This window comes from Scylla paramamosain, chromosome 3 (assembly GCF_035594125.1).
Source record: "Scylla paramamosain isolate STU-SP2022 chromosome 3, ASM3559412v1, whole genome shotgun sequence".
Classification (NCBI taxonomy): Eukaryota; Metazoa; Arthropoda; class Malacostraca; order Decapoda; family Portunidae; genus Scylla; species Scylla paramamosain.
The window spans coordinates 2,697,501-2,707,500 of record NC_087153.1 but is presented as its reverse complement, the minus strand read 5'-3'; the positions used below and the strand labels follow the sequence as shown (position 1 = coordinate 2,707,500).

Here is a 10,000-nt window from a genome sequence, read left to right as displayed (position 1 = left end):
AGGGAAAGGATTTTTTTTTCTTTTTTTATCAAACGGATTTTTTTTTCTTTTTCATACAGAGGACATCTACTGTATATTCTATTTACTTTCGCACTATTAGACTGACAGGGACATATTCTCTCTCTCTCTCTCTCTCTCTCTCTCTCTCTCTCTCTCTCTCTCGTAATAAATTCACTTCAACATTTATTTTTTTTCGGGTAGGCATTTTTCTTCTATATTCTCTATTTCTATGTTGACGCCACGATTAATGGAGTTTTCAGTGCGTCAATAACACCATTTTCTTTCTCTCCTCTCTCCCAGTTGCCTTGTCTTCCTTTCATCCATTCTTTCTCTACATTTTCTTCCTCCCTCCCTCTTTTCCCCCGGGATTTATTTGCTCTTTCTTTTTTTCTCTCTCCTTTCCTTCCTTCCGCGTACGTACGAGAATGATTTTATTTGTTTTCCTTTCCTTCCTACCTTCTTTAGAGCAGAAACTCCAAATATTCTCTCATTCATTCCTTGCTTTTTTTCTTTTTCCTTCTTTCTTATTCTTTCTTTCCCGGTCTTAACTTCAAGCTTCCTTTCATTCCTTCTCTTTGGTGCAAAAATTCTTCCCATCCTTCTTTCTTTCTCAGGTCTAATTTCTCCCAATTTACTTCCTTTCAGTCTTCCTTTCTTCGTAATTTTCTCGTTTTCTTTCTTTACTACTCGAATCCTCCACAGTTTCTGCTTTTCTCCCTACGAATATTTGAACCTTCCTTCCACCTTTATTTCTCCTGTAGCAATACTTTCCTTCCCTGACTTTGATTCCTTATTCTCTCCCTCCCTCCCTTCCTAGCTCGAGACTCGAATGATATAGAGCCATTCCTTTCATTACGTTTCTTTAGCATTCACTTGCTTTACTCGAATTACGTAACGAGGATTTCCGCCTTGCCCTAGTCAACACAGCCACTGCCACCGCTCTTTCGTCACACTGACAACACAACCTAACCTAACAGTGGCTATTTCCATTCCGTCATAATTGTGTGTGTAACCTTACTGTGACTGCTTTATATGTGCATGCTTTCCTCACTACATTTAAGAAGGTAAGGCGACCACAAAATGCCAGGTCACCCACATACGGTAGCTTCCTGAACACTTAAAACTTTAACATTTGTCATCTTCCATAAATTTATCCGATTTCCTCTTAAAATTATCTTACGTTTGTTCAAGTACTATGTTCTTACTAAGTTAATTCCACACACCCACACCTATTATGTGAACTGATTTTTACCTGTCATTCAAACAACACAATCTAAAACCTCGCCTAACGTTAACTTTACCTTGCCTTATCTCCCCTAACCTTAGTCAACCCAACTCTCTCTCTCTCTCTCTCTCTCTCTCTCTCTCTCTCTCTCTCTCTCTCTCTCTCTCTCTATTAAAGTATGTTATGCTTGATCAAGTTTTGAATAAGTAACAACAAAACCCTAAAAATGGTAATTAATGTAAAAAAATACAATTCATAAAAAAATAATCACATCTTTGACTGTAATTAATGATAAACGTCAGCAAACGAAGTGTGTAGAAAGAAAAATATCAAAGACAGGCAAATTTTGAACGTACACAAAATTAGAACACATGATATAAATTTAATAAAAAGCATATGGATTATTATGATATAGTACTGTATGTATTTTATTTCCCCAATAGTATGAAAATTGAAAGTAAAAGGGAATGGAGGGATATTGTATTTCTAATAACGCCTTCATTTTTAATATTTTGGACCAAGTCTGCTCTCATTTTGTAATAATAATAAAAATGGTGCAACTGCTAACTAAACCCAATATGGAACGGCTTAGAACGTTCACTTCATTACACTGCAAATTAAATGAAAGGATTATTATATTTTCTTTCATGGTCCGTATTCAAATTTCTATTTCATACTTATTTGATAGTATCTACTTGTATTTAGAAATATATAAAGTAGTAGTAGTAGTAGTAGTAGTAGTAGTAGTAGTAGTAGTAGTAGTAGTAGTGGCAGTAGCAGCAATAGTAATTATTATAACTAAATGCTCTACTAAAATATAGTGCCACAAGAAAGGCGAAAAAGATGATCATGATTACAATGATGATAGAAGGAGGAGGAGGAGGAGGAGGAGGAGGAGGAGGAGGAGGAGGAGGAGGAGGAGGAGGAGGAGGAGGAAAAAGGAGGAGGAAGAAAAAGGAGGAGGAGGAAAAGTAGTATAGTAGTGGTGGTGGTGATGGTGGTAGTAGTAGTAGTAGTAGTAGTAGTAGTAGTAGTAGTAGTAGTAGTAGTAGTAGTAGTAGTAGTAGTAGTAGTAGTAGTAGAACATGAGAAAAATAAATAAATAACGCAAGGTGAGCAGGTAACATTTACACAGCATAATACTTATCCAATAATTTTTGCTTTATATCACTCGGGATTTCATTTCACATATATCTAAAGTCATGACTGGGTGTTATGCAATTACTGTCTCGTTCTCAATTAACTCTTAATATTTCATTGCATTACGTGGGAACTCCAAAGACTCTAATAATCCTTAACTTCAATGATATTTTGTTTACTACAATTTTTAACTTACCCAGAAAATCAAAATAATATAATAATTACCACTTTCCTGATATGTATTATGCAATTTACTAAGGCCATGAACACAATAATTTCCAAAACGTCTTACTAACATATCCACACACACACACACACACACACACACACACACACACACACACACACACACACTTCCTTCTTTTCCATGCCACGCTCAATTGCAGTCTGTCAAAACCACAGCGCTTGGTCTCCCAAACACCAGCACTTAATAATAAACAACACAAAAATAAATCCATAAAGACAAAAAAAAACGAGACGATCTTAGCTCACCAAAACAAACACGTATACATTAAAAAAAATATAAAAATAACGGGCTTTATTTTTTTCCTGGAGTCAACGTCAGAAAATTTCTTACTATTATGGGCTATCTTACACGCTTTGAATTGTCCAATGTAAGCACTTTCTTATGTGGATTACTCGTACTTTCTGCTTCAAATCATCGGCTGAAATTCTTAACAGCAACTAAAATCTCTCTCTCTCTCTCTCTCTCTCTCTCTCTCTCTCTCTCTCTCTCTCTCTCTCTCTCTCTCTCTCTCTTCTGAGTTTGTTGTTTACAAAGATTAAGTGTTCAAGCTATCTAGCACTAAAAGCACAATACATCCAAAACATACTCATTTATGTCACCGTTCTTCATTCAGATTATCTTCTCTTACATATAACAAAGCATCTGGTCCGCCGATTACAAATTTCAAACCGTACGTATTGCATTCACAAACAAGGCACTAAGTATTTTCTCCAATCGCAAGCTTATACACGTACGAGAAAAGAATGTCCAACACTAAAGGAGCAATTTTTCAAACCATGCAACGTTCATATATAAACAACTTAAAGAATTATCCCACAATACCAAGCGTACGAAATTAACCCACATTTCTAGCACTAAAAACCCAATGTCAAAACAACTTTACATTCACAATTAAAAAAAAAAAAATCCCCTTCAGAACACAAGGTCATCACCACCACCACCACTTCAATATGCAACAATCGGTGACTTGCTGTGATATTTTAACGATGTGTGTGTGTGTGTGTGTGTGTGTGTGTGTGTGTGTGTGTGTGTGTGTGTAACGTTGACATTGAAACCTACACGAGGTCATCTGACGTTTGACACTGAATTCTGAGAAAACGTTTTACCGCAATGTCTTTATACGTATATAAATAGAATTAGTGATTATCACTGATCAATTCCACTCCCCATAGCTCGCCTGGTACTACGTCAATCACAGGCTAATAGTGACCCGGAACTCTTGTCTCATGCCGTTAAATAAGATATATCTTTCTTTCCCAGCGATGTGGCGTATTGTTGCTCGTGTGACTGAAAACGTTTGTCATTGAGGTATAACGTCAAACCTTCCTTAGAGACGCGAAAACTAGAAATACAGAACACAATCTGTCTCCAACACCACTATTACCACAAGCACGTATTTATAACGCTACTTTCTCACTAACAATACAAAATTATTTTAAAAACGAGTCTTCACGTTTTCTCTTTCTCAAAAAAAAAAAAAAAAAAACTGCACTTCGACACAAACCGACACAAGGGCTCACTAATCACCACTACTATTCGTCTTGTAGTACAAAATTTACCCCATAATAATAAAAAACCACGTCAAACTTTCCTTCAGATTACAAACTTGAGTAACATGCAGCACTAAATATATCTTCACCATCATGTATTATGTATAACCAACACCATAAACACGACAAACATACACACACCACCACTTTCCGTCTAACAACACAAAATCACAGAAAACAGAGCATCGCCTCATTCATCTGTCGTCGCCACCATCATTACCACAAGCACTCACTTTCTCCGTCATGCAAAAATATCTTGAAGAACTGCACTAGATCATGTACAGCTAACAAACGGAAGCAGTGGCGGCGGCGGCGATGGCGGCGACCCACGTACACCAACACCATCACTATGGTAATACCACCACTTCAAACACAGCAATACTATTAATATTATTAACAAATGGCACAAACACTAAAATTAATACCATCTCTATCATCAGCCTTGTCGCAACTGTTATTGATGACACTACTACTACCACTACTACTACTACTACTTCGAGCACACGGGTAAGTACCATCGTATACAAATTCGTCAGCAGAGTACGGACCCTTGACACGCATCCACACTATTAGCACACTGGCGCTACTACCACCACCATCACAACCACCACCAGTGCAACACACATCGAGAAAACACTTTGTCACAAGCGTCACCGCCACTATCGCTAACGCTGCTTGATTTAGCTAACACACTTGATAAAACTTTTAACACACTAAACCAAAAAACAGCAAAGCACGACACAACATGTGTGTGTGTGTGTGTGTGTGTGTGTGTGTGTGTGTGTGTGTGTGTGTGTGTGTGTGTTTTCTCAGCGGATGCGTAAAGGATGTATTTATTTTTTGATATTTGGAAAAATAATACACATATCTTATATAATATCCACAAACAACGAGATAACTAATCCACAGTATCCGCGCGCACGTGTGTGTGTGTGTGTGTGTGTGTGTGTGTGTGTGTGTGTGTGTGTGTGTGTGTGTGTGTGTGTGTGTGTGTGTGTGTGTGTGTGTAAAATTTTCAAGTTAATTACATATATATTTCTAAACACACACACACACACACACACACACACACACACACACACACACACACACACATTTATTGTTAATATTATCATACGGATATTGAAACAAACCACCTGATATTTTCATTCCATCCACGACACATGCAAAGAGTGCAAGAAATGTGTCGGCGGTGGTGGTGGTGGTGAGTAGTTGTGGTAGTAGATAAATTAGGTTCTAATAATAAACTAGACCACTGTTTCAGCAGTTATGAAATTGTAAACTTCTTTGCATGTGTACCCTTTCACATATACATAAAAAAAAAAAAAACTACCACTACTACTGCACATCTACCATTTTACCCACTTCATATTTCAAACAGAACGCCAAGAAAAGACGCACAGCACGCACACGCCTAATGAAACACGCCGTAGTACGTTACCATCACAACTGCTATTACCGCTACTGAAAGAAGAGGATCGACTGAACACTTTAAGTAAAAATGCCTTTCACTGCTAGGTTCACAAAAATAGATAATTAAATAAATAAATAAATAAAAACTTATATACGCCTGGTGATAATACTTCCCTCCTTATAACGGGCATGCATGAGCCTATCCTGCATGAGCCATTACTACTACAACTACTATTACTACTAAAATGGTGTTCCTATTCCTACATCTACCACTACAATGTTAATTTATTTTTCCCCATAACGCTCTTGTTTGGCGTTTTCTCCACAAAAACAAAATCATACCTTGCCCCACATACAAAAATAAAACATGGATCACCATTATTTTTCTATTAAAACCACCGATGCACGGATTTTTTTTTATTATTCCTTTACTATTACTATTATTGTCAATATTCATTTTCCCTCCAAAAAGTTATCCTACTATAATCTCTCTCTCTCTCTCTCTCTCTCTCTCTCTCTCTCTCTCTCTCTCTCTCTCTCTATTTTTTAGGTGTCCGTATAAATTTAATACGAGGCTTTATTAAATGATTACAATATATGAGAGAAAAAATGCAGTGTGGGAAAAATTTAAAAAGGGGGAGAGGGAAATGATAAGGTGAAGAGGAAGAATGGAAAAGTATGAAGAGCCAAGTCGAGAGAGAGAGAGAGAGAGAGAGAGAGAGAGAGAGAGAGAGAGAGAGAGAGAGAGAGAGAGAGTGTGTGTGTGTGTGTGTGTGTGTGTGTGTGTGTGTGTGTGTGTGTGTGTGTGTGTGTGTGTGTGTGTGTGTGTGTGTGTGTGTCAACCAATCTTCCAACTCATGTGGAAGAATGAAGATAAAGATGAAAAAGAGATGGAAAAAGAAGGGAATAGTATACATTTGGTGGACGTCGCAGTGGTCTCAAAAGCGGACACACACACACACACACACATACACACACACACACACACAAAACGGTCATCTCTGCCATGTATACTTGGGTTTCCACACACACACACACACACACACACACATATATACACACACGGCCACATAAGTGTACACGTCGACTTTTTGATTCAGTGGAGGTCATGGCGCAGCATTGCCAAGTGTACACACGGTCGGGCGAGGAGGGAGACGTGGCATCGCCGTCTACACAACGCCTCGGTCACCCACAAGCCTTCGCTCACGTACGATGCGGAACCTTTCGTTCACTTGTGACACGGCGTGGAGAGAGAGAGAGAGAGAGAGAGAGAGAGAGAGAGAGAGAGAGAGAGAGAGAGAGAGAGAGAGAGAGAGAGAGAGAGAGAGAGAGAGTCCTCATCTTCCTTCTGTTACCACATTATTGTTAGAACCTAGTTGCAGAGAGAGAGAGAGAGAGAGAGAGAGAGAGAGAGAGAGAGAGAGAGAGAATGGGGGAGGGAAGAGGGTGGAGGGGAATATGGGGGGAGGCTGAGGTGCCGTCTCTTGCGACGTTGCCGTACTTCCACGGCTCCACTATTTCCGCGGTCATCTTCTCTCTCCACTTTTCTCCCTTTATTTCGTTTTCCCTCCATTCCTATCTTTTACTATGCCTTTCGTAGCCTACAAACATATATTTCATAACATGTACACGCACATGCACACACGTTCACACGTACACACAACGCACACACTGCCGCAGACAGTCGCCTTGTCATTTGTTTGTTTCTCTTGTTTCCATGAAACTCATTTCCAACCGCGTACTACGAAACCCCGCGAGGTTTATAATGTTTGGTGCCGAGGGGCGGGTTGCCCTGTGTGCCCTAGCCTGGCCTGGCCTTCACGTGAGAGTCATCACTAACACACCACAGACACTTCACACATTTTTACCTTGACGTGGGCGGCGGGTGGGCGGTTTGTGGTCCCTGGGGCGGCTGTCTGCCTCCCCCAGGGTATAGTATTTGAGGGGCGTGCGCCCCTAACCCTGCTATCTTGACTGATTCCATGCGGGGCCCGAGTGTCCTAGGAGAGTGTTGGAACACACCTGGCCAGCAGCGTCCGCCGCCCCGCCCTCATGGTGTGGGGCTGCTATGGCTGCCCTCCACTCGACACTGCCTCCACACACCCTCACGCACTCACCCACTGCACTCACTTCACAGCCACCCGCGGAAATTGGCGATTTTTGGACCCAGAACAACGCACACGGCCGATGCGCGCAACTTCTGTGGACGAGCAGCGGGCGAGTCCACTGTGTGTGGCGGGGGAGGCGGGAATAAGGCCAGGCTGCCACGTCTCGCTACCACCGCCCCCCACACCACTCACTGCAACGTCGCACATGCACTCCTTCCCATATTTCTCCTAGTTATATTGTCCTCTTGTGAAAATTAATGGTATCAATGTGTAGAGGAGGTCGAGAAGTGCCTAGTGAAGTAAACAATAATGTTGCGGTCACTGTGAAAACCCGCCAAACAAGCACCGCCGCAGAGGGCAAGGCGGGGTCGGCTCTCAGCGACGGGGCTATAAATGAGATCTCGGCTGGTCTAGTGTTGAATTTTTATTAATTATTTTGTTGTTCTACACCGGTGTGAGGCACCCGACAGAAGCAACTCCGTGGTCCGAGAGAGAGCTGCACAACACCTCTTTTTTTTTTTTTTTGTTCAAGATGCAAAAAGAGGAGAAAAAAATAAATATATAAAATAAAATAAAATAAAAATATGTTGGTCTTATTAAATGATTGGAGTGAGTGAGCGCCCGTTTCACCTGTTCAGTCCGAGAGCCAGGTGATGGAGGGAAGCCCACAAGCTCCCTGCCTGTCGTCTGAAGCCTCCAACACAGTCTAGCACTCTCTCCCTCCCCCTGTGAAGCCTTGTGTGTGTGTGTGTGTGTGTGTGTGTGTGTGTGTGTGTCCACCATTTCACTCCTGCACTTCAACTCACTTGCGACAGCAGAAGCTAGCCCACTCTGAAGTAAAGGCTGCGAGCACCATGAGAGATACCTTACACACACACACACTACCACCTTGGCAACCCTCAATCCTGTCACATCCTAAGGCCTATCTTTCCATGTCTACACCTAACATCCTGCAGGATATATATTTATCCCTACAGTCTTTGTTGTTTCTATTCCACAGCCTATATTTCCATCATAAATCCTAGGTATCCACGTTCCCATCCTGTATACATTCACTTCATTTTGCAGTTGTTCCTACAAAGTGTAAATTGACCACTACAGCCTAGGTAGACAAAGGTATATGATGTTATACAGAGACTGCTACGTGTAAGCCTACTGGCTTCTTGTAACTTCCTTCACGTTCTTGTGTTTTTAAAGCTGTATATTCATCCCTTGAATCTGTTTTCTTATCTTTAAACATGTTTACTCTTATAGTCTTCTGTCATCATAATGTTCATTATTCTTTGTTTGCTGGAGTATCTATACACAGTTTACTTACCCTTATTCTCTCAAGTATATATATTTCCTACTGTACAAATTTTATTTTCCATTTTTTTTACAGCATATGCTTTCATCACAGCAGCGTCTAGTCATCCTGATCTATGCTGTTCTTTGTTCCTTCCAGCATCTTGACTCAGTTTACACACCCTGATCGACGACGTATAGCATTTTCACCCTTATAGTCACCAAGATATGTATACGATCACCCCTAATCCCTATACGGTCACCCTATTGCTCTCCACCTGTCACACACACACACACACACACACACACACACACACACACACACACACACACACCTTCAATTAATGTATGTTAACCGTTATTCTCAACATGTTCCAGTATTGGGAACATTCTCTCTCTCTCTCTCTCTCTCTCTCTCTCTCTCTCTCTCTCTCTCTCTCTGGAATCTCTCTTGAATCTCTCAAAAGTGAACCTCTTTTCGCCCGTCCCAGAAAAAAAGTGGCGACGTCGGCGGCGGCAACTTTGCACAGAAACGGTTTCCAAGAACTCTCTCTCTCTCTCTCTCTCTCTCTCTCTCTCTCTCTCTCTCTCTCTCTCTCTCTCTCTCTCTCTCTCTCTCTCTCTATATATATATATATATATATATATATATATATATATATATATATATACGAGTATATATATATATATATATACGAGTATATATATCAGGTCAATTTAGTGCATGGCAGGAGGAAACAGTAGCTGGGAGGAGTGATGGAAACATAATTCATTTTATTTCGTGCATATTCTTTCCGTTCCTGCCCTTTTCACATTCTCTTTCTCTCTTTTTTCATATACCTTATTTTCGGCATGTAAATTTTCATATTATTACATTACTATTCTACTATCTTTCCATCTGCATCGCTGCTGTTGCTACTACTACTACTACCACTACTACTACCACTACTACTACTACTACTACTACTACTACTACTACTACTACTATCATAGTTATTGTTATTGCACAAGCTTGCATATATTTTGCACAATT

General features: G+C 40.4%; 1 protein-coding gene across 1 annotated transcript in view; it reads right to left on the bottom strand.

The window, feature by feature from the left end:
* Window positions 1-8,096, bottom strand: part of LOC135089276 (protein PRRC2A-like) — a 79,731-nt gene extending 71,635 nt beyond the window's left edge. Inside the window, exon 1 of the mRNA XM_063984769.1 lies at window positions 7,444-8,096. The gene's annotated coding sequence lies outside the window, so the exon portion shown is untranslated. The remainder of the gene's footprint in view (window positions 1-7,443) is intronic.
* Between the last annotated feature and the right edge of the window lie 1,904 nt (window positions 8,097-10,000).